Source organism: Sinocyclocheilus rhinocerous, unplaced genomic scaffold (assembly GCF_001515625.1).
Source record: "Sinocyclocheilus rhinocerous isolate Xijiao unplaced genomic scaffold, SAMN03320098_v1.1 scaffold1144, whole genome shotgun sequence".
NCBI lineage: Eukaryota > Metazoa > Chordata > Actinopteri > Cypriniformes > Cyprinidae > Sinocyclocheilus > Sinocyclocheilus rhinocerous.
In genome coordinates, this window is record NW_015654501.1 from 321,063 (window position 1) to 341,015 (window position 19,953).

Sequence of the window (19,953 nt, forward strand, 5' to 3'; positions counted from 1 at the left end):
AAAAAAAAAAAAAACTATTCTTAATTCTTCAGTAGTTTTGTCTGATTTTCCTTGCTACCAATTTTCTTGGATATGAACAACCCTAGACAAGCTTGAAATCATTCAAATGAATGAATCTCACCTCTCCATACTGGTAAAGCTCCATGACAATCCACACGGGATCTTCCTCGATAATTCCTACAAGTCTCACAATGTGCAGATGGTCCAGTTTCTTCATGATCACTGCATGAAAACAACGATTTTGATCATTCTATTCAGGCATGTATTGGATTCTACAGGTGGAAGATGAATCATCTTACAAGCTTCACTCATGAACTTCTCCTTCACATCAGCTGAGCAGTCCTTGCATGTCTTTACAGCCACATTCACTCGCTCTCCTGTCTGGAGGAAGACACAAGATTCATGAGGTTTCTGTCCTGAAAGCTGAGCTTGAATAAGTTTCTAGTGATTTCTACTAAATCCTTGTGATCTGTTTCGCTGAATATTTGGGTCTGTAGGTGTGTGACTGATGCACTAACCTTGCTTTTATAGATCCCATCATGCACCTCACCAAAGAAACCTTCACCCAGAATCCGGCCGAGGACAACGTCGTTTCGTAAGATGCTGAATTTACATGCTGGAAAACAAGTGTTTGAGATCAAAATGTCAAATAAATTGATAAACGACAATTAATCTGTCTCTTAAAATATTATTTGGCTCTTACTTGGAACTGGTGTATCTTCTGGTATCTCTGCATAAATATCTGAACCTGTGAAAAATTCATATAATGAAAAAAAACATTATATATCGAATAATCTATCTTTTATAAAATGGTTATATTAAATATATGCAATATATATTTTGCTTTACATACTTTTGCTTTCCCTGTCAGATCTGGTGTTTTCACAGGAATCGGCACTGAATCAACAAGACAGACAACAGGAGATAGGAATTCCCATCATGATGACGGCTTGAAAAATCCTCACGATTGAATTGATCTGTTGCCTAATGTGGTCAAAACAGTGATTCAGCTTTGAAAAGACAGCATAGTGACATAGCACGTCATGCATGTTTAAACGCATTAATCTCACGTCATGCTTCAAAGTCACTAACCAAACATCCAGACATCACTCGCCGAGGTAAAGCGTCTGAAGTTGATGGACTCCGGCGCCATCCATTTAATAGGTAATCGACTCACGGAGGCTTCAGAGAGAAAACAAACAGTGTCATTTGACAGCATCAGGCATAAGAAATGCGAGTGAAATATTAGACTCAAACTGCATGATAAGGTTAAACAGACTAGTCAGCCTTAGTCTTGCCTTTGTAATACTCCTCCTCTTCTATGTATCGGGACAAGCCGAAGTCTCCTAGCTTCACACAGTCTGGTTTGGCAACCAGCACGTTTCTCACAGCAATGTCCCTGATGGAAAAACATTGAATTGAGTAACTTGATTATGCACCACTAAAATAGATTCTGTACAACCACAGGCATGAGATACAGATGATTATCAAAAAGGAGATGTGAGGACACCAACAAGCAAATGCAGTTTAACTGTTGTAGGAGGGCAATTTATAATTGTGTGTCCTAAATTTAATATACAGCATGTGTGTGTATATTTTGGGGTCAATAAGATTATTTATTTTATTAAATTAATAATTTTATTCAGCAAAGATGTTTATAATGTGATAAAAGATTTCTTTTTCAAATAAATGATGTCCTAACTTTCTATCAAAGAAATCCTGAAAAAAATTTTTTTGGCAGCACAACTGTTTTCAGCATTGACAATAAGAAATATTTCTCAAGCAGCAAATCAGCATATTAGAATGATTTCTGAAGGATCATGTGACACTGAAGCCTGGAGTAATGCTGCTGAAAATTCAGATTTGCATCACAGGAATAAATTATATTTTACAATATATTCACATAGAAAACATTTATTTTGAAATGTAATAACATTTTGTCTGGAGGAAGACACAAGATTCATGAGGTTTCTGTCCTGAAAGCTGAGCTTGAATAAGTTTCTAGTGATTTCTACTAAATCCTTGTGATCTGTTTCGCTGAATATTTGGGTCTGTAGGTGTGTGACTGATGCACTAACCTTGCTTTTATAGATCCCATCATGCACCTCACCAAAGAAACCTTCACCCAGAATCCGGCCGAGGACAACGTCGTTTCGTAAGATGCTGAATTTACATGCTGGAAAACAAGTGTTTGAGATCAAAATGTCAAATAAATTGATAAACGACAATTAATCTGTCTCTTAAAATATTATTTGGCTCTTACTTGGAACTGGTGTATCTTCTGGTATCTCTGCATAAATATCTGAATCTGTGGGGGAAAAAACCCAGTGGAATAACATTATATTGATTAACCTATCTTTTATAAAAAATGTGCATATTATAGGCAGTATTTTTGCAATATATATTTTGCTTTACATACTTTTGCTTTCCCTGTCAGATCTGGTGTTTTGAAAGCTGAGCTTGAATAAGTTTCTAGTGATTTCTACTAAATCCTTGTGATCTGTTTCGCTGAATATTTGGGTCTGTAGGTGTGTGACTGATGCACTAACCTTGCTTTTATAGATCCCATCATGCACCTCACCAAAGAAACCTTCACCCAGAATCCGGCCGAGGACAACGTCGTTTCGTAAGATGCTGAATTTACATGCTGGAAAACAAGTGTTTGAGATCAAAATGTCAAATAAATTGATAAACGACAATTAATCTGTCTCTTAAAATATTATTTGGCTCTTACTTGGAACTGGTGTATCTTCTGGTATCTCTGCATAAATATCTGAATCTGTGGGGGGAAAAACCCAGTGGAATAACATTATATTGATTAACCTATCTTTTATAAAAAATTTGCATATTATAGGCAGTATTTTTGCAATATATATTTTGCTTTACATACTTTTGCTTTCCCTGTCAGATCTGGTGTTTTCCATACTGTTTTGCAATATAAGATCAGACAGGGTCAATAAGACAGAACCGTCTTAATTATCATATATGTATATATGTGTGTGTATAAGTTATAATCATATATTATATTTATTAAAAATGATATATACAATTATATAAAAAAATAAAATACAAAAATTATAACTTTTATATATAATTTTAACATATTAAAATTACGTAAGTACAGAATACTTTTTATTTTTTTCATTAAATCAGCATATTAGAATGATTTCTGAAGGATCATGTGACACTGAAGACTGGAGTAATGATGTTGAAAATTCAGCTTTGATCACAGGAATAAATTATATTTTACAATATATTCACATAGAAAACATTTATTTTGAAATGTAATAACATTTAACAATTTTTAGTTTTTACTGTATTTTTTTATCATATAAAATGCAGTCTTGCTGAGCACAAGAGACGACTTTCAAAAAAAAAGATAAAACCTCAAGGTAAATATCATTCATTAACAGAACATTTAATGGTGTGTGTCATTTCAAGTGTGAAAAAAATTACATGCATTTAGTATGCCTAAAAGTTTAGCTACGAAATTTGCAAAACAAAGGCATGAGCCACTTTAATCCAAAAATATTTAAAATGCTATTAAACAACATACAATCTAAGATGAAGTGGAAATGCTCATGACGTTGCAGAAAGACAACAGATTTCTTCAGTCATCATGTACGTCCATTATTGCACATTGTTAGTGAACAAATAAAATTAGAGTCAAATGCTTTATAATTCAGATTATAATTTACAGCATACGTTTCTCTACAGGAACAAGATTCCCCATGAAGAAACACTAGACGTACAATGCAATATGAGCGGTTGTGCGGATGCCCCATATAATGTTCTCTACCTATGACCTTGATTTTTTACCTTCTGCTTCAGCTAAACTTTTACCCATAAGAGTGTCTGGCACTCTTCTGAACCTGAGACGAAGTTAAAGTAAGCGAAGAGTCAAGAGGAAGAGATGTTTATAAGCAGCCTGTCTGCTTCTTCATACTTTTAAAGATATAACCAAACCAGACCAAATCCTTAAAATTTCAAACCAAACAGGTAATGATTATTCACAGTAATTGCATAAACTGTTGGTCACAAGGTGAATTGATGTACCTGTGCACCATGTTAATGCCCTCTAGGTAAGCAAGAGCTTTACTGATCTGAAGACTGTACAGGATCAGTGTGACAGTGGTTAATTTGTGCTTGTTCTCCAACAGGTAATTTCCTAGCTGAAGAAAAACAGAGAAACCAGGATGATAATAAAGTCTGATTAACAATATTGCATAATGTACTAATATGAGTCGGATTTACCCCTTATTGTGACATAGGCAAGAGTGATTGTTGAAGGAATAGTTCATCTAAAAATGATAATTAGCTAATAATGTACTCACCCTCGGGCCATCCAAGATGTAGAGTTTGTGTCTTCATCAGATTTGGAGAAATGTAGCATTGCATCACTTGCTCTGTTGAAAATTCAGCTTTGATCACAGGAATAAATTACACCTTAACACATTAAATTCAAAAATTGGAATTTTAAATTGTATATATATACATATATATATAAACATCAGTGCTCACCTGCTGGGTAAAAGAGGGAGAGAGATCCTAGATTCTCTGTCTGGTAAACATAAGCAGTAGTTTGTTATTAGTATGGTGGCAATCACAGTGCACACTGGGTTTCTACACTAGTAATGGTCAAGCACTGATTAGGCAAGTCAAAAACCATTTAGGCAGAGGAAGTACTTGAACTGGTTTCATTAGTGGATAATTAATTGGATTAGTGGATCTCAATTTAAGATACATGATTATGTTAGTTTCATGACCTAGTAATACAAAATAATAAAACCCACACACCTTTGTGTACTATTAAAGTTGTCTCATTTCCGTGCTCCAAACAACAGTAACCATCAATTAAATACATCAGGTTCTCTGCGATGGCCAGAGAGGCTATGCTGATGGACAAAGGCTGAAAATGACAACAGAAAGATCCAATCTTTTAACATGCATCATTATAATCTTCATGAGAAAAGGTTAACTGATGTTATATAGTAATCAAGCATTAATTTCAAGAAGACGTGTGGATCCATTTACCTGTTTAGCTCCTTCTATATCTATATGTAGCAGCGTCTTTCCGTCATTCTGAGGTGTGCATTTAATACTTCGAATTTGTGCAAATGTGGCTAGACAGACCGGCTAATGAAGACATATAAAAAAAAAAAACATGTTAATATACATGAGCACATAACAGGGTTATTATATTTAAGTATATATATATATATATGCACACACACACACATACAAATATAACTGGTTTCAGCTACACTGAACAAATATAGTTGTTGAAAAAGTTTTTTACTCAGAAATAGCTAGTAAATTTCACAATTAATTACAAAGAAACAGCCAATAACACATTAAATGTGAAATGTTGATGTGGAAAGATATTTTCTTGAAGAAAATGTATTTTCATGTAAAACACTCCAACATTCTTAGTTTACTGTCGCTTAATGTTCTAAAATAACCAACACTAAAACTGGAATAAAAATGAATAAACACTATATAGACATATTAAAAACACTAAAAATAAAAAATACTAACAATTAAATTTAAATGAAAACAGAATAGATAAGAATAGATACTAATTCTAAATATTAATAAAAACTATAATGTATCTCAATAGTATTAGTATCCCAATGATACTAAAATAACACTATTGATTTCTCACCAACGACTATTGGCAGATGCAAAATTTTTCCATTGTGGTTAACTGACAAAATAGAAGTGGTTATTGAGTGCTGCGTTTTAGAGAATAGGTCAAGCGGTGGGATGGACGTATGTGAGGGGATCTTCTTACCACAGAGCTTTTGTCTGTACGCTGCCGAATACCTTTGGGCCCGATGACCAGATCCACAGAGATGCTCCATCCTTGCTACAGAAGAATATACTGTTACACTGAGCAACAACTGCAGCTTTTACACAACAACTGCTGCTTGATGAACATCTGTAGTACACACATTCATATCAATGTCACGCATTAGATAACAAAATAGCAGAGCAACATGCTATCTGTGCTGCAGAAAGATAACACAGGAAGGAATTTCAAGTAAAACACTTTATAAAAGATGTTTGTTGGGTTTTATACAGTATGATGGAAAATAAACAGATATAGTACTGAAAATGAAGATGAAAAGTACTGAACTTGGACTTCATAGTCACTGGAAAAGTTTGTGCCGGATTTAATTGCTAATGACAGTTGCTTTAAAACTCTTATCTAATGCAGTGACTTTCACACGATTGTATACATGCCCACAGTGTCTAAAGACATTTTGGGGCCACTGAATTTATCTGTCCAACCACAACTAGTTCTCACACTACTTCAGAGATTAAACGACACACATCACTGAAGGAATAGTTCACCCAAAATTACAAATTTGCTGAAAATATGTGAATGGGTGCCGTCAAAAACAGCTAAAAACATCACAATAATCCACACGCCCTCAGTCCATCAGTTAACATCTTATAAAGCAAAAACCTGCATGTTTAAGAAATTAAGTTTTTTTTTTTATTATTATAGGACAGTATAGAGCTGACAGGAAGCGAAGTGGCAGAGAGAGGGGGGCAGGATCGGGAAAGGTCCTCGAGCCAGGATTCGAACACGGGACGCCTGTGCTATATGTCGGCGCGCTGTCCACAAGGCCATTGGCGCAAACATACTTAAGGCATTCTTACTTTAAATCATCTCTTCCAGCCAAAATATCTGTCCATAATCCATAACAATGCTTCCTGCAGTGGAAAAAGTCCATTCACTGTTGTCTCTCACATCAAAATCCACCCACATATAAACTGTTTTGGACTGTTTTGACTTGTAAATGGTGCTTGATCTGTGCAGATTTCTCTCCTGATCCTGAAAAAGCTATTATGGATTTGTTTCTTGCAAACATGCAGCTTTGCATTTCACCAGATGATAACTGATGGACTGGAGTGGATTACTTGTGGACTATTGTGATGTTTTTATCAGCTGTTTGGACTCTCATTCTGACGGCACCCATTCACTGCAGAGCATCCATTGCTGAGCAAGTGATCCTTAATTTCCTTAAAATCTGAAGAAGCAAACTCATCTACATCTTTGATGGTCTGAAGGTAAATTTTCAGCAACTTTTCATTTTTGGGTCAACTATTGCTTTAACATGGCTGTAACTTAAAAACACCATGATGGGATCTTACCACCAGCTCACAAGAAAAAACCTCTTCATCAAAACTGGAAAAGACAGATAATGTCTCAAAGAACTTGATGATGCACTGCTCTTCCTTCAGCAGCGCAAACTGCTGGAATGTTTGCTGGATCAGTTTCCGCAGCTGCTTCGGCTGTTTCACACCAGACATATATGAACAATATTTCATCATTATTAATCATAAATTACAAAAGCTGTTAATGTGTATTGGATTGCTATGCTGCTTTATTCTCAAAGAGGTCAAGAAAATGTTTTCACCTTCATACTGTCGATTAATTCTTGAGGAAAGAACAAATCCAGACCAACATCTTTCCTGAAAGGAGCAGAAATGCCATCAATGCATTGTGTATATTCTTGAGTAAATCTATCTAAAGCACGATACAAAGTACTTACTCCAGCAGATCGAAGTTTGATTTTTTCTCCAGGCCGCTGGCATTCATGTCTTTATAAAACCTCCTGTCAGAACAGGAAAAATGAAAAGCATGTAATTTGAAAATAATTTTTGAAGCATTCTGTGTATTGTGTACATACATATTATGTTGACCTTTATTATTACTTGGTTTGAATTTACATTTTTTGTCATGAATTTAATGTGTACCACCTATTTTATCTTCTTTTACTATCATTATAAATTAGATTTCCTCTTAAAGAAATCTAAGATGTAGATGAGTTTGATTTACCGACAGATTTGGAGAAATTTTGCATTGCATCACTTGCTCACCAGTGGATCCTCTTGCAGAGAATGGGTGCCGTCAGAAAGAGAGTCCAAACAGCTGATAAAAACATCACAATAATCAACAAGTAATCCACACAACTCTAGTCCATCAATTAACATCTTGTGAAGCCAAAAGCTGTGTGTTTGTAAGAAAAAAAATCAATGAAGACATTTTTAACTTGTGGATTATTGTGATGTTTTTATCAGCTGTTTGGACCCGACGGCACCCATTCACTGCAGAGGATCCATTGGTGAGCAAGTGATGTAATGCTACATTTCTCCACAAATCTGTTCTGATGAAGAAACAAACTCATCTACATCTTGGACGGCCTTAAGTACATTTTCAGTACATTTTCATTTTTGGGTGAATAATGTCATTTTTACTTCATGTGAAGTACTTGGTGCTTACTGTAATGCTTTTTTTTATTATAAAGCAATTTGAGCTGCATTTCTTGTAAGCTATGCAAGCTTCTTGCTATACAAACAAATGTTATTATTATTATCAGTTCATCTGTATAAATATACCTAATCTCCAGACAGCCCAACTGCAGCGCCATCCCGTCACTAACTCTCCTCGCGCTGTGCTGCATATAGTCACTGCGAACCTGCGTAACGACAGTAATAACACACCTTCATTCGCCTTTTAGATGTGCAAACCACCATTAACACTTCAGCGTTACATCAAACATCCACAACGCCTCAGTGCAAATGGCGTGACTCATGTTTCCTTCACTTTTCTGTGTGCCGTTTCAGGATATGGAGTGGTAAATGTGAAGAAACACTCCCTATGTGACAGGAACTGACCTGCTGGTAGAAGTAGAGCATTGTAGTTTTGTCATCCTTTAACTTCTCCAGGAAATCAGGAGGAATGTAACGGATCCTCAAGTCATATCTGATCATGACGGCAGAACAAAAACAGGATTAGGAACCTATACAAAATTGATTTCCAGCACTGTAAGAAGAACTCCATGAACTATAGGGCAAAATATTTATTCTGGGCCAAATATAGTTCAAATGTGATATCTTCAAAACGAAACCGAACAGTTAACGGTAGCTGTAGTTTTTCAATGGCTACCGTCGACTTTGTAGTTACCAACATTGTTCAAAATATCTTCTTTTGATCTCAACAGAATAAAGAAACTCATACAGGATTGGAAAAACTTCAGGGTAAGTAAATGATGACAGAATTTAAATTTGGGGGTAAATTATCACTTTGAATATCAATTTTATTTTTACCTTCAAATGCCAAAGTATATTACAAAATGTACTTGAAGTGGCAAGAATTAAAATGAATTTGGGATAATGCAAAATGCATTTAAAAAATATATATTATAGACAAAATACACTATCACTGACTTAGGATGCAGTTTCCTCATCCATATTAAGAAGCACAACTGTTTTTAACACTGATAATAATGTTTCTTGAGCAGCAAATCAGCATATTAGAATGATTTCTGAAGGATCATGTGACACTGAAGACTGGAGTAATGATACTGAAAATTCAGCTCTGATCACAGGAATAAATTAGATTTTAGAATATTTTCAAATAGAAAACAGTTCTTTTAAATTGCAATAACATTTCGCAATTTGACTGTTTTTACTGTATTTTTGATTCCATAAATTGAACCTTAGTGAGCAGAAGAGACTTCTTTGCCGATTCCAAACTTTTGAACGGTTGTGTTAATATATTTAGACTGAAAATATACTAAAAATGGCCAAAACTTAAGATGAAATATGAGCATAATGAAAATATATTATTGCAAATATAGTTTAAAATTAGCAATACGTTTTTTAAAAATATTTCTGCCATGTGGGACACACACACACACACACACACACACCTCCACTCCGCCTCGACGTGCTGCTGTTCATATTTCTGCTCCACCTCTGCTACGGTGAGGTTCGGGTGCAGCCAGTGAACCTCGTCTGATTTGAGGTGTTTGAGCAGCAGACCGTAGCATTCAGAGAACTTGATGTTGGGACCGAGTCGTCCACTGTCCAGGATGGACTGAATAATTCTCTGCAAAATGAAATCATCATTTAAATCAAACATTTATACATTTGTGGATTTATTTCATATTTAAGACTATATGTTTAGAGCTTTTTTGCATTACTTTAATTTAATTATCATTGTCATGAAAGGAATGTCTTACTAATGAAAGAAAATAATTTTCTCCATTATGACATTTGGATTTTATTTAACATTCATCATGAAAACGATACAAAAAATCTTAACTCAAAGTGATCCTTCATTATAACAACAGCAAGTTGTGTTGATAACGTGCTTCATATTGCAGTCATGATTAACGTGTAACAATGCACGTTCATCTTCTCACCCTGATATTCCAGGAACTTTCACATTTGACCAGTTTGAAGTTCTTGCCCAGGTTGGAGCTGTTGCTGATGAAGCACACTTTGAGGATTTTCACCGGCCCTGTCCATTTATTCTCGATGGCACCGGCGGGCATCTGCAGTGGACCGGGAGGAGGCGGTTTCCATGATAACGTACTGGTGTCACCTGACATCTCTACATAGGCTGTCATGCGATGGATCTCCTCAACTGACTATTAGCTGTGAGGTGAGATGGAGGAAAAATAATACATTCAAGTTCAGGCAGGAACGTTACTCAGCCAAAGGAAATCAATGAATGACTCAATAATAAACTATGAGAACATGAAAATTGTGAATTCTAGGGATGAATCCTTTCCTGATATATGGTAATCAAAGTCAGAGAACAGAATCCGGGAATTTGTTTGTTTTTGTTTTTACATTTACACTTGGAAATATTCAAAAAAATAGTTTGAATATTTTTTAAAACAAAGAAATGTTATGAAGTAAAACTAAAAGTAATTTTAATGCTCAGCAGACTCTAACATAAAATTAAAAAAATATATTATAATAATAATGTGGGATTAATTATTATTATTAGACTGTGCTTGGCATTAAAATTAGAATTAAAGAATTATAATTATATAGAACTATCTGACACTACGCTTAACTGTCTTAAAAACAGCTTAAATGTAGTTTTGTTGAAGATGTTAAAACAAAAAATGTATGAAAAAATAAAATAATAAATTATCATTATTATTATTATTATTATTAATAATTATTATAAGAATTATATAAATCCTAGCACTGTCTGAAAGTAAGCTTGTCTTAAAACAGCTTAAAACAAATAAAAGTTAAGTAAATAAATTAGTAATAACAATAACAACAACAACCTGCATTCAATTATTATTAGTAGTAGTATTAGAGTCTGTTGATCACTTAAAAATGATTTAATTATATAAATGTATGTATATTATATATATTTTCATATATATATATATATATATGTATATTATATATTATTTATGACTGTAAGCATAACTGTCTTAAGAACAGCTTAAATGTAATTTTATTCAAAACTTTCAGTGCTTTTATCAATTCTAAAATAGCATTCTGTCACATTTCATACATAAATTCTCATATTACAGACAGCAGTAGTAAAAGCACATGCCGTTCATGACCAAACACACGTCAGCACACGAGAGACTAATGCAACATCCTACCTGGATGTGCTCCATGTCTGATGTGTGAACCAGTTTACTCCTGTGTTACCGTATGATCTCTGAGTCACAGGACAGACAACATGACAGGCTAAAATAATGACAAAATTCACAGAAATGTTGTCAAACACAAGCAAAGGCCTTTTTCAGTATCTAAAAGAAAATAGGAAGTGAAATGAAGCTTGGTTAAGCTTCGCTAAGAGAATTCTACTAGAAAATGTTGACTACTATACATTGACTATCAACTACTATATGTCTCTTAAATGCATCAAAACCATCTACCACAACTTTGGTTTCCTGTCATGTGGTATCAGCTTCAGAGATGTTACAGTATGTGTTGGAAATTCTGAAGGTGTTAAACATTCACACTTTGCCATGATAAAAAAAATTGTTTTGAAGAGGAAATAAGTGATGTTGAAGTTTCTTTTTAAAGGAAATGCATTGCGTTTTAATCATGAGCATTGCTTTACTATTAAACTACTAAAAATTTCGTTTAAATCAAACAGCAAAATATTGTGGCCATGTTTTTACGGCATCAGCTCAATATTCATGAATCATGATTGATAACAACAATCATCCCACAACATCCATACAAACGCACATCACCTGATATCAGACAATGCCTCATATTTCTGACTCTTTCTGCCCACACCACCATTAAAACAAAGTCAAATGAAAAATGGAAACATCTAATGATATTTGCACCACATCAGCATCCACTGAACTTCCTTTTTAATGCTACACACTGTGACTTCAAGGTTTGAAACGGTCAGAATCTCTAATTGAAATATGAAAATGTAAATGTGTCACAGACCTGAGCATGAGCTGATGTTCAGTGCAGATTTCTCTCGCTTTCACTCTCTGTCATCCGGTGTTTGTTTAATTCATACGAATCCAAACTGACGGAGTGTGAGCTGAAGTCCTGACCTGAGTGTTTTGGACACACCCCACGCATGTCACTGACTTCCTCAAACTTCACACCACTTCATCAGAGCTGCTGCTGCTGTTGCAAAAACACACAGCACAGATCACAGAAACTACATTACAAACACTATTTGTGAGGTCCTCCTCCTTGCTTATGAATGTCCTTGAAAGTTGGTTTTCTACTATATTTTTGAGGATATTTTTCCTAATGAATTTCCTCAAAAGTTGGTTTTTGACATTTTACTATATTTTTAAGGATATTTTGTCCTCAGAAGTTGGTTTTCACCATTTTGCTATAATTGTGAGGATATTTTGTCATGAATGTCCTCAGAAGTTGGTTTTCAACATTTTACTATATTTGTGATGATATTTTTCATTATGAATGTCCTCAAAAGTTGGTCTTCAACATTTTACTATAATTGTGAGGATATTTTTGTCATGAATGTCCTCAAAAGTTGTTTTTCAACATTTTACTATAATTGTGAGGATATTTTTTTCCTCATGAATGTCCTCAAAAGTTGGTTTCCAACACTGTACTATATGTGCGAGTGTATGTTTTCCTCAGGAATGTCCTCAAACGTTGGTTTTCAGCATTTTACGATAATTGTAAGAATATTTTTCTTCACGAATGTCCTCAAAAGTTGGTTTTCAACATTTTACTATAATTGTGAGGATATGTTTTTCCTCACGAAAGTCCTCAAAAGTTGGTTTTCAGCATTTTACATTAATTGTAATAATATTTTTCTTCACTAAGGTCCTCAAAAGTTGGTTTTCAGCATTTTACTATAATTGTAAGAATATTTTTCTTCACGAATGTCCTCAAAAGTTGGTTTTCAGCATTTTACGATAATTGTAATAATATTTTTCTTCACTAAGGTCCTCAAAAGTTGGTTTTCAGCATTTTACTATAATTGTAAGAATATTTTTATTCACGAATGTCCTCAAAAGTTGTTTTTTAACATTTTACAATAATTGTGAGGATATTTTTTGTCATGAATGTCCTCAGAAGTTGGTTTTCAACATTTTACTATAATTGTGAGGATATTTTTGTCATGAATGTCCTCAAAAGTTGGTTTTCAGTATTTTACTATAATTGTAAGAATATTTTTCTTCACAGATGTCCTCAAAAGTTGGTTTTCAACATTTTACTATAATTGTGAGGATATTTTTTTCCTCATGAATGTCCCCAGAAGTTGTTTTTCAACATTTTACTGTAATTGTAAGAATATTTTTATTCACGAATGTCCTCAAAAGTTGGTTTTTAACATTTTACAATAATTGTGAGGATATTTTTTGTCATGAATGTCCTCAGAAGTTGGTTTTCAACATTTTACTATAATTGTGAGGATATTTTTTCCTCACAAATGTCCCCCAGAAGTTGTTTTTCAACATTTTACTGTAATTGTGAGGGTATTTTGTCATGAATTTCCCTCAGAAGTTGGTCTTCAACTTTTTACTATAATTGTGAGGGTATATTTTCCTCATGAATGTCCTCAAAAGTTGGTTTCCAACACTGTACTATATGTGTGAGGGTATTTTTTTCCTCAGGAATGTCCTCAAACGTTGGTTTTCATAATTTGACCCCACTAAACATGTGTCATAAACTTCTCTTCTCTTTAGAAAAAAAAAGTTTATTTGACTGAAATCCTGAAACTTTTCATGAATGATTGAGTTACGTATTAGGAGGAAATCAATAAAAAAAAAACATAATATTATTAGTATGTTCATTATATTAATTTCTTCAATGTACATATTTTATACAGTTCTCACACAAAACACAAAATAATCATAATAAAAAATATGGTTTTAAAATTCTGTTACCTTATATTTTATAATATAATATTTTTTTTGTTTTGTATGAGAACTAAATGAAATATGCAAATTGAGGTAATGAATATAATGAGCATAATAATAATAATAATATATTTTATTATATGGATTTCCTCTATTATTATTATTATTATTTTTCTGAAAAGGGAAATAACAACAACACTTCTTTTGTATAAAGTAAAAACAAACAAATAAACTCTTATGTTAAAGTTTGGTGGTTTTAATCAGAAAAAGTGTCAATGTGTCATAGTGAAACTGTGTTTAGAGGATGTTGATACGGAAGTGTGTTTTACAGCAGAGGGCACTGCTGACGTTCACTGCAGATCTCTTTACCGAATTACAGCTTTGCATATGGATTTTAGCTCTTGGAAACTGAGCTGCTATTTGGAAACAAAAAAAGTTTTTAGAGCTGATGGCAGCGTGTGTGTGAGTCATGTGATCATTGGATCCTTCACCTGAAAGATGAAGCATGAACTTTATTCAGAGCTTCATCATCTCTCCTTTCACTTTCTAAAAAGGTAAGTACTTTTCATTTCTAAAGGAACTTTTGTAAACCTCAAACGCTATATTTAATGATGCTCAAAAATGGAAGCAGGTTATGAAAGTATATTGATTTAAATATCCTTTAAGCTCATAAAAATATAATTTTATAAGATTTACTCTGATTAGTGTTCTGCAATAATTCTGCAAATTCTATACCTTCCTTTAATTTAATATTATTAATTGACTATTTCCTATATTTAAACTTCTAATTTGCACTAAACTGCAGTAGTTTGTCTATTTAACTGCAGATGGAAACAGAAGTTTTCAGTTAACAGGTGCAACTTTATGATCAGATAAAATGTTGATGATGAAAACCCCACTGCAAGTAAAAAGTGTTTCATTATTTTGAAGTTGAAGACAATTGTTTTAATCAATGAGGCCTAGTTGTGGAATCTTAGGTAAGAAGTTTAAAAAGTTTGGTGCTGCACAATAAATCGATTTTTAATTCAAATCTAATTGAAAACATTGGAGGACATGACAAGACAGAAAATAGCTGAAAACTAATGACACTTTTAGCTAATTGTGAATTGAGCAGAGACCTTGTTTGCATGCACATAATTCACACATTATAGCAAACGGCTTGCTTACAAAACCATATTATGACCTAATTCTGATTAATATTGGAAAACTCTGTGCATGCTAACACAGTCAGTGCCTGTTTAATTAATGCCACTTTTATTTATAACACAAATGGCTCTCGACCATATATAAATAAGAACGTGCGTGCAAGATTCCTGTGGCATCGCTTTTGCGATCAGTTACAGATGGATGTGGTGGGTATTTATCTAAAGATTTTATACTTGTATGCATTGTATATTTTTAACCTAGTGGTTTGATATGGAGATTAGTAAGACGGCACCGCAAGTCTTCTGTTCTCTGGACATCAACCAGTCTACAAGGAAGCACAAACGTAAGAAAAAACAAATATAAACTTGATTTATTCACATTTAAAGCACACAGAATTCTTTAAATTAAATTAAAAGAATAGTTGATCCAACAATGAAAATTTGCTAACAATTTACTGCCATTCAAGAGTTTGCTTCTTCATCTGATTTGGAAAAATGTAGCATTCCATCACTTGCTCACAAACGGATACTGCAGTGAATGGGTGCCGTCAGAATGAGAGCCCAAACATCACAATAATCCACAAGTAATCCACACCACTCCAGTCCATCAGTTAATATTGTGAAGTGAAAAGCTGTGACTTGTAAGAAACGAATCCATCAAGATGTTTTAACTACTGTATAAACCATTGCTTCTGGCCAAAATATGAGTCCATAATCCATTATAACACTTCCTCCAGTTCATCCCCGTTGTCCACTCACATCAAAATTCACCCACATATTTGTTTAGAACTGAGCTCTCCTGATTCAGACAAGACGACTATTTCACTGGAGGAAGAAATATTATGGATAGAGGACTCATATTTTAGATGGAAGCAAGGGTTAAAATTAAAAACGTCTTAATGATGGATTTCTTTCTTACAACCATGCAGTTTTTCACTTCACAAGTGGACTGGAGTGGTGTGGATTACTTGAGTGGAGTGGTGTGGACTCTCATTCTGACGGCACCCATTCACTGCAGAGGATCCACTGGTGAGCAAGTGATAGAATGCTACATTTCTCTAAATTTGTTCCCATGAAGAAACAAACTCATCTACATCTTGGATAGCCTGAGGGTGAGTTCATTTCAGCAAATCTTCATTTTTGGGTGAACTATTCCTTTAAAGGAGACTATGACTTCATATCATACATTCACTTCATATCATTCATTCGAAACTGTTGATGGCAGCAAATCTCTGCCAGTATGCGCTCACCACAGCACACATTCACAGAAACAGTGACCTTTCTTAACATGTGTGAACGAAGAATTGTGGCCAAGCTGACAATACACGCTAAAACAAGAATAAGGCAACCATAATTTACATTTACATTTGATAAGATTGAAAGACGCACAGTGCAGTATACCACGTACAACAACACTGTCATTATGGACTGTCATTACATCTGACGGTACTAATGTAGATTTCTATGCAAGATTTTACACTGAAAAACTCTTCTTTTTATCCTCTTTCAGTTTACAGCTAACAAATGTATGAGACAAATAATAGCAGGTTGAGAAAATAGCTTGTGGTTAAACCCCGGAAGTCTCTCGACTTAAAGAGAAAGATGACATTTCCTGAACTTCCTTGAACCCTCTCAGGCCTTTAGACACTTGCTGTAGCTATAAGAGGACACAGGCATAATTCCTTAGTCAGCAGTATGAACTGAACTTACTTCCTATTTCTGATGTGCCTTTGAGTTATTGTTTTTTATCCGCGGTGCAGTTTGACTCGTCTATGTTTGTTATGATATCCAGAGCGTCTTACATGGTATTCAGTGCATCTTGATGGGTCAGTTTGAGAGAGCGGCCTTTTCTAAAAAAGTACATTACGGACATAAAGAAATGAGAGAGGTAAGCATTACTATTTGTCATTATCACACTTTCAATCACAAAAATGCATGCAGCATGTGCATCTTCTAAAGATGTCAAGACCAATTTTAATACAGACAGCAAATTGAATAAAAAAGTCATACTGTCAGACTATAAGGTGTTGCATGCATTGACCTCAGCGGGGTTGCGGATTGATTTTGTAAGCTTTGATTTGCATATGTACAGATACGGTTTAAAGAACTCAACCACTGCGCAGACTGACATGGTAACGAGTCTCTGTGGAGCCATATATGCAAGCTGCAGTTTCTAAAAATGGTCGTAACTGAAAACACATCACATGCATTTTTAATAGCCGACTGTACTGTTATGAACACTAGGTAAGCTGGGTTTACCTCAAGAGTGGATAAAGTTCAGACAGCTCATAAATGAAACCGTTGAGATGCAACTCAACATGTTGCTCAACTAATGTTGAAATGAACAAATAACAGTCATATATGTCATAAAAACAGGTATTATTTTTGTCATCTCATTTGTGCCTGGGCACACACAGGAATTGACGCAATTTAAATTTCATGCAAAGTATTCTTATATGAAAATGTCTAATTAAAAATGTTGTAAGTATTTGATTCTATTAATAATAATGCAGATGTCAGGATAAATGTGAAGAGTCACCCATAATTTTATGCTTAGAAAAAGGCAAAGACAAATGTCACTTTTGAACTGTAATAATAAGTTGATACTGCTGTAGAATTTTCTTCATCGTGATAAATTCCAACATTCCACTACAACAATTTGACAGAGAACAAATTCCAACTGGACTCAAAACTAAAGACTAATTTTATAGACCAATTATAGGTTTGTAAACATTCAGGATGCGCGCGCATCATGGTTGCAGAAAACCCGGGAGAGATAGCCTTTACGGCTAGAGATCTATGGAGCCATGGAATAAAAGAATTTATAAAAGGTAAATTTGATTATATATTTCAAAATTCTGACTTTATTCTCGCAATTCCGAGATTATATCTCACAATTCTAATAAGGAAAAACAACTCGTCATTCTCTCTGTTCCCCTCGGCTCTTCTGGCTTTTTTCCCTCAGATTTGACAAACTCACTATTTTTGATTATGCTTTAAAAGTAGAGTAATTTAAACATCTGCATTTAGCTTCAAATGGCGTCTTTGACGACAGTATTCTATAAAAATTATTTGCATTCCGATCTTGACATCAAAAGGCACAAAAATATTTTTTTCTTTTATTCCATGGATTTTACCCATTTACCTCCACTTGTTCCCAGTGTTTTTCTGCAACCACTATGCGCGCGCAGCTGCAAGTGACGTAACTGTGACGTCTACTCTGAATTGGTCTATACTTGTTGATATTAGTGAATCAACTGTTGCACCGACTCTAACTGTGCCACAGTTAACATGAGATACTGAATCCAAAAGAACTTCATAATGGACCCTATCATGCAATGAGGTTGAATGTGTTACACCAAGAAAAAAAAGGGAGAAGAAAGCATAAATAAATAAAATGGAAAAAAATGTAAATAATAAAATGAAAATATAAAATTTTATTAAATTAAAAATAAAATAAAATAACCTTCATTTGCAAGTGAATATCCTCATTTGGACAAAAGCCTCTGCTAAATGAATAAATGCAAATGTAATTGGCACTAACTCAAAGGCTGATTAGCTAATCGTTAAAAAAACAGATGAGGGTTGAGTTGATGTTGTGCCTCAGTAGTGTCATTTTTCGAGATGGTACAGATCTTTGTTTGTCACTACATACACGCATTGCTTTTAAGTTTATTTTTAAAGGTCTAACAGTCACCTTGTTCCACTCACTGGTCAGAGTCTGACGGCTTCACACACTCAGTAAACAGACTAAAGTGAAGATGGAAACTTTCGAAACCACAAAGCGCACTTGAGCCTGACACTGAGATGCTGTGTTAATCTGATTCAGAGAGGTGAACCAATGATGTATCTGCAGACTTTTTTCAAACAACACACTCAACACTTGGCCTTTCTAAAGCGCACATGAGTAAAAGTACATGCATGTGTTATTCTATGCATTTTTGCATACTGTTTTGGAAAACAAACCTCAGATTGGGAATACTTTAGAGGTGGAAAATGTTTTTGCAAGTACATTTTTAAGGTATTTAAACGTCATAGTTTTGCTTTGAGGTATATTAAATTCACCCGGCGATGAATTTATGAGAAAATGTTGAATACATGAAAATGATTTTTAGGACAGCAGCATCTTTCAAAGAGCTTAGATACTGATCAAACTGCCGTCCTATGTTCTAGGCAGACCATGTGACAGGAAGTGATAAGATGGTGTCTGAACTTCATATTCTAGATGTGAGAGGAAGCCTCAGACTGAGTCATGGTGTGAATTTACTGTATCTGCTGTGGGTGGAAAAATAAGATATTATTAGTTTGCTAAAGACCGATTCCTTTCTGTATGAAAAATGAACAAATTAATCTTAAGACACGATCTAGATTTTGACAAGTGTTTGAAAAAAATTTAATTGCAATAAACTGTGAACAATTTATTTTAAAGTGAACATAAAATACACATTTACGCTTAAAAGTTTGGGGTTGGTAAGATTTTTAAAATGATTTTGAAAGAAGTCTTTTGTGCTCACCAAGGTTGCATTTATTTGATCAAAAATACAGTATAAAAGGCAATATCGTGAAATATTATTGGAATTTAAAATAACTGTTTTCTATTGTAATATACTGTAAAATGTAATTTATTCCTGTGATCAAAGCTGAATTTTCAGCAT

The 19,953-nt window shown here is 34.1% G+C and overlaps 1 long non-coding RNA gene and 1 pseudogene across 1 annotated transcript; both read right to left on the bottom strand.

Annotated features, from left to right (window-relative positions):
* Positions 1-12,524, bottom strand: part of LOC107717229 (protein-tyrosine kinase 2-beta-like) — a 28,446-nt pseudogene extending 15,922 nt beyond the window's left edge.
* Positions 2,085-2,447, bottom strand: LOC107717249 (uncharacterized). Its single transcript, XR_001637297.1, has 3 exons — positions 2,420-2,447; positions 2,264-2,308; positions 2,085-2,176 (listed from the first exon to the last, which is right to left on the bottom strand). It is a non-coding gene; the product is annotated as an uncharacterized LOC107717249 (long non-coding RNA).
* Positions 12,525-19,953: the final 7,429 nt, after the last annotated feature.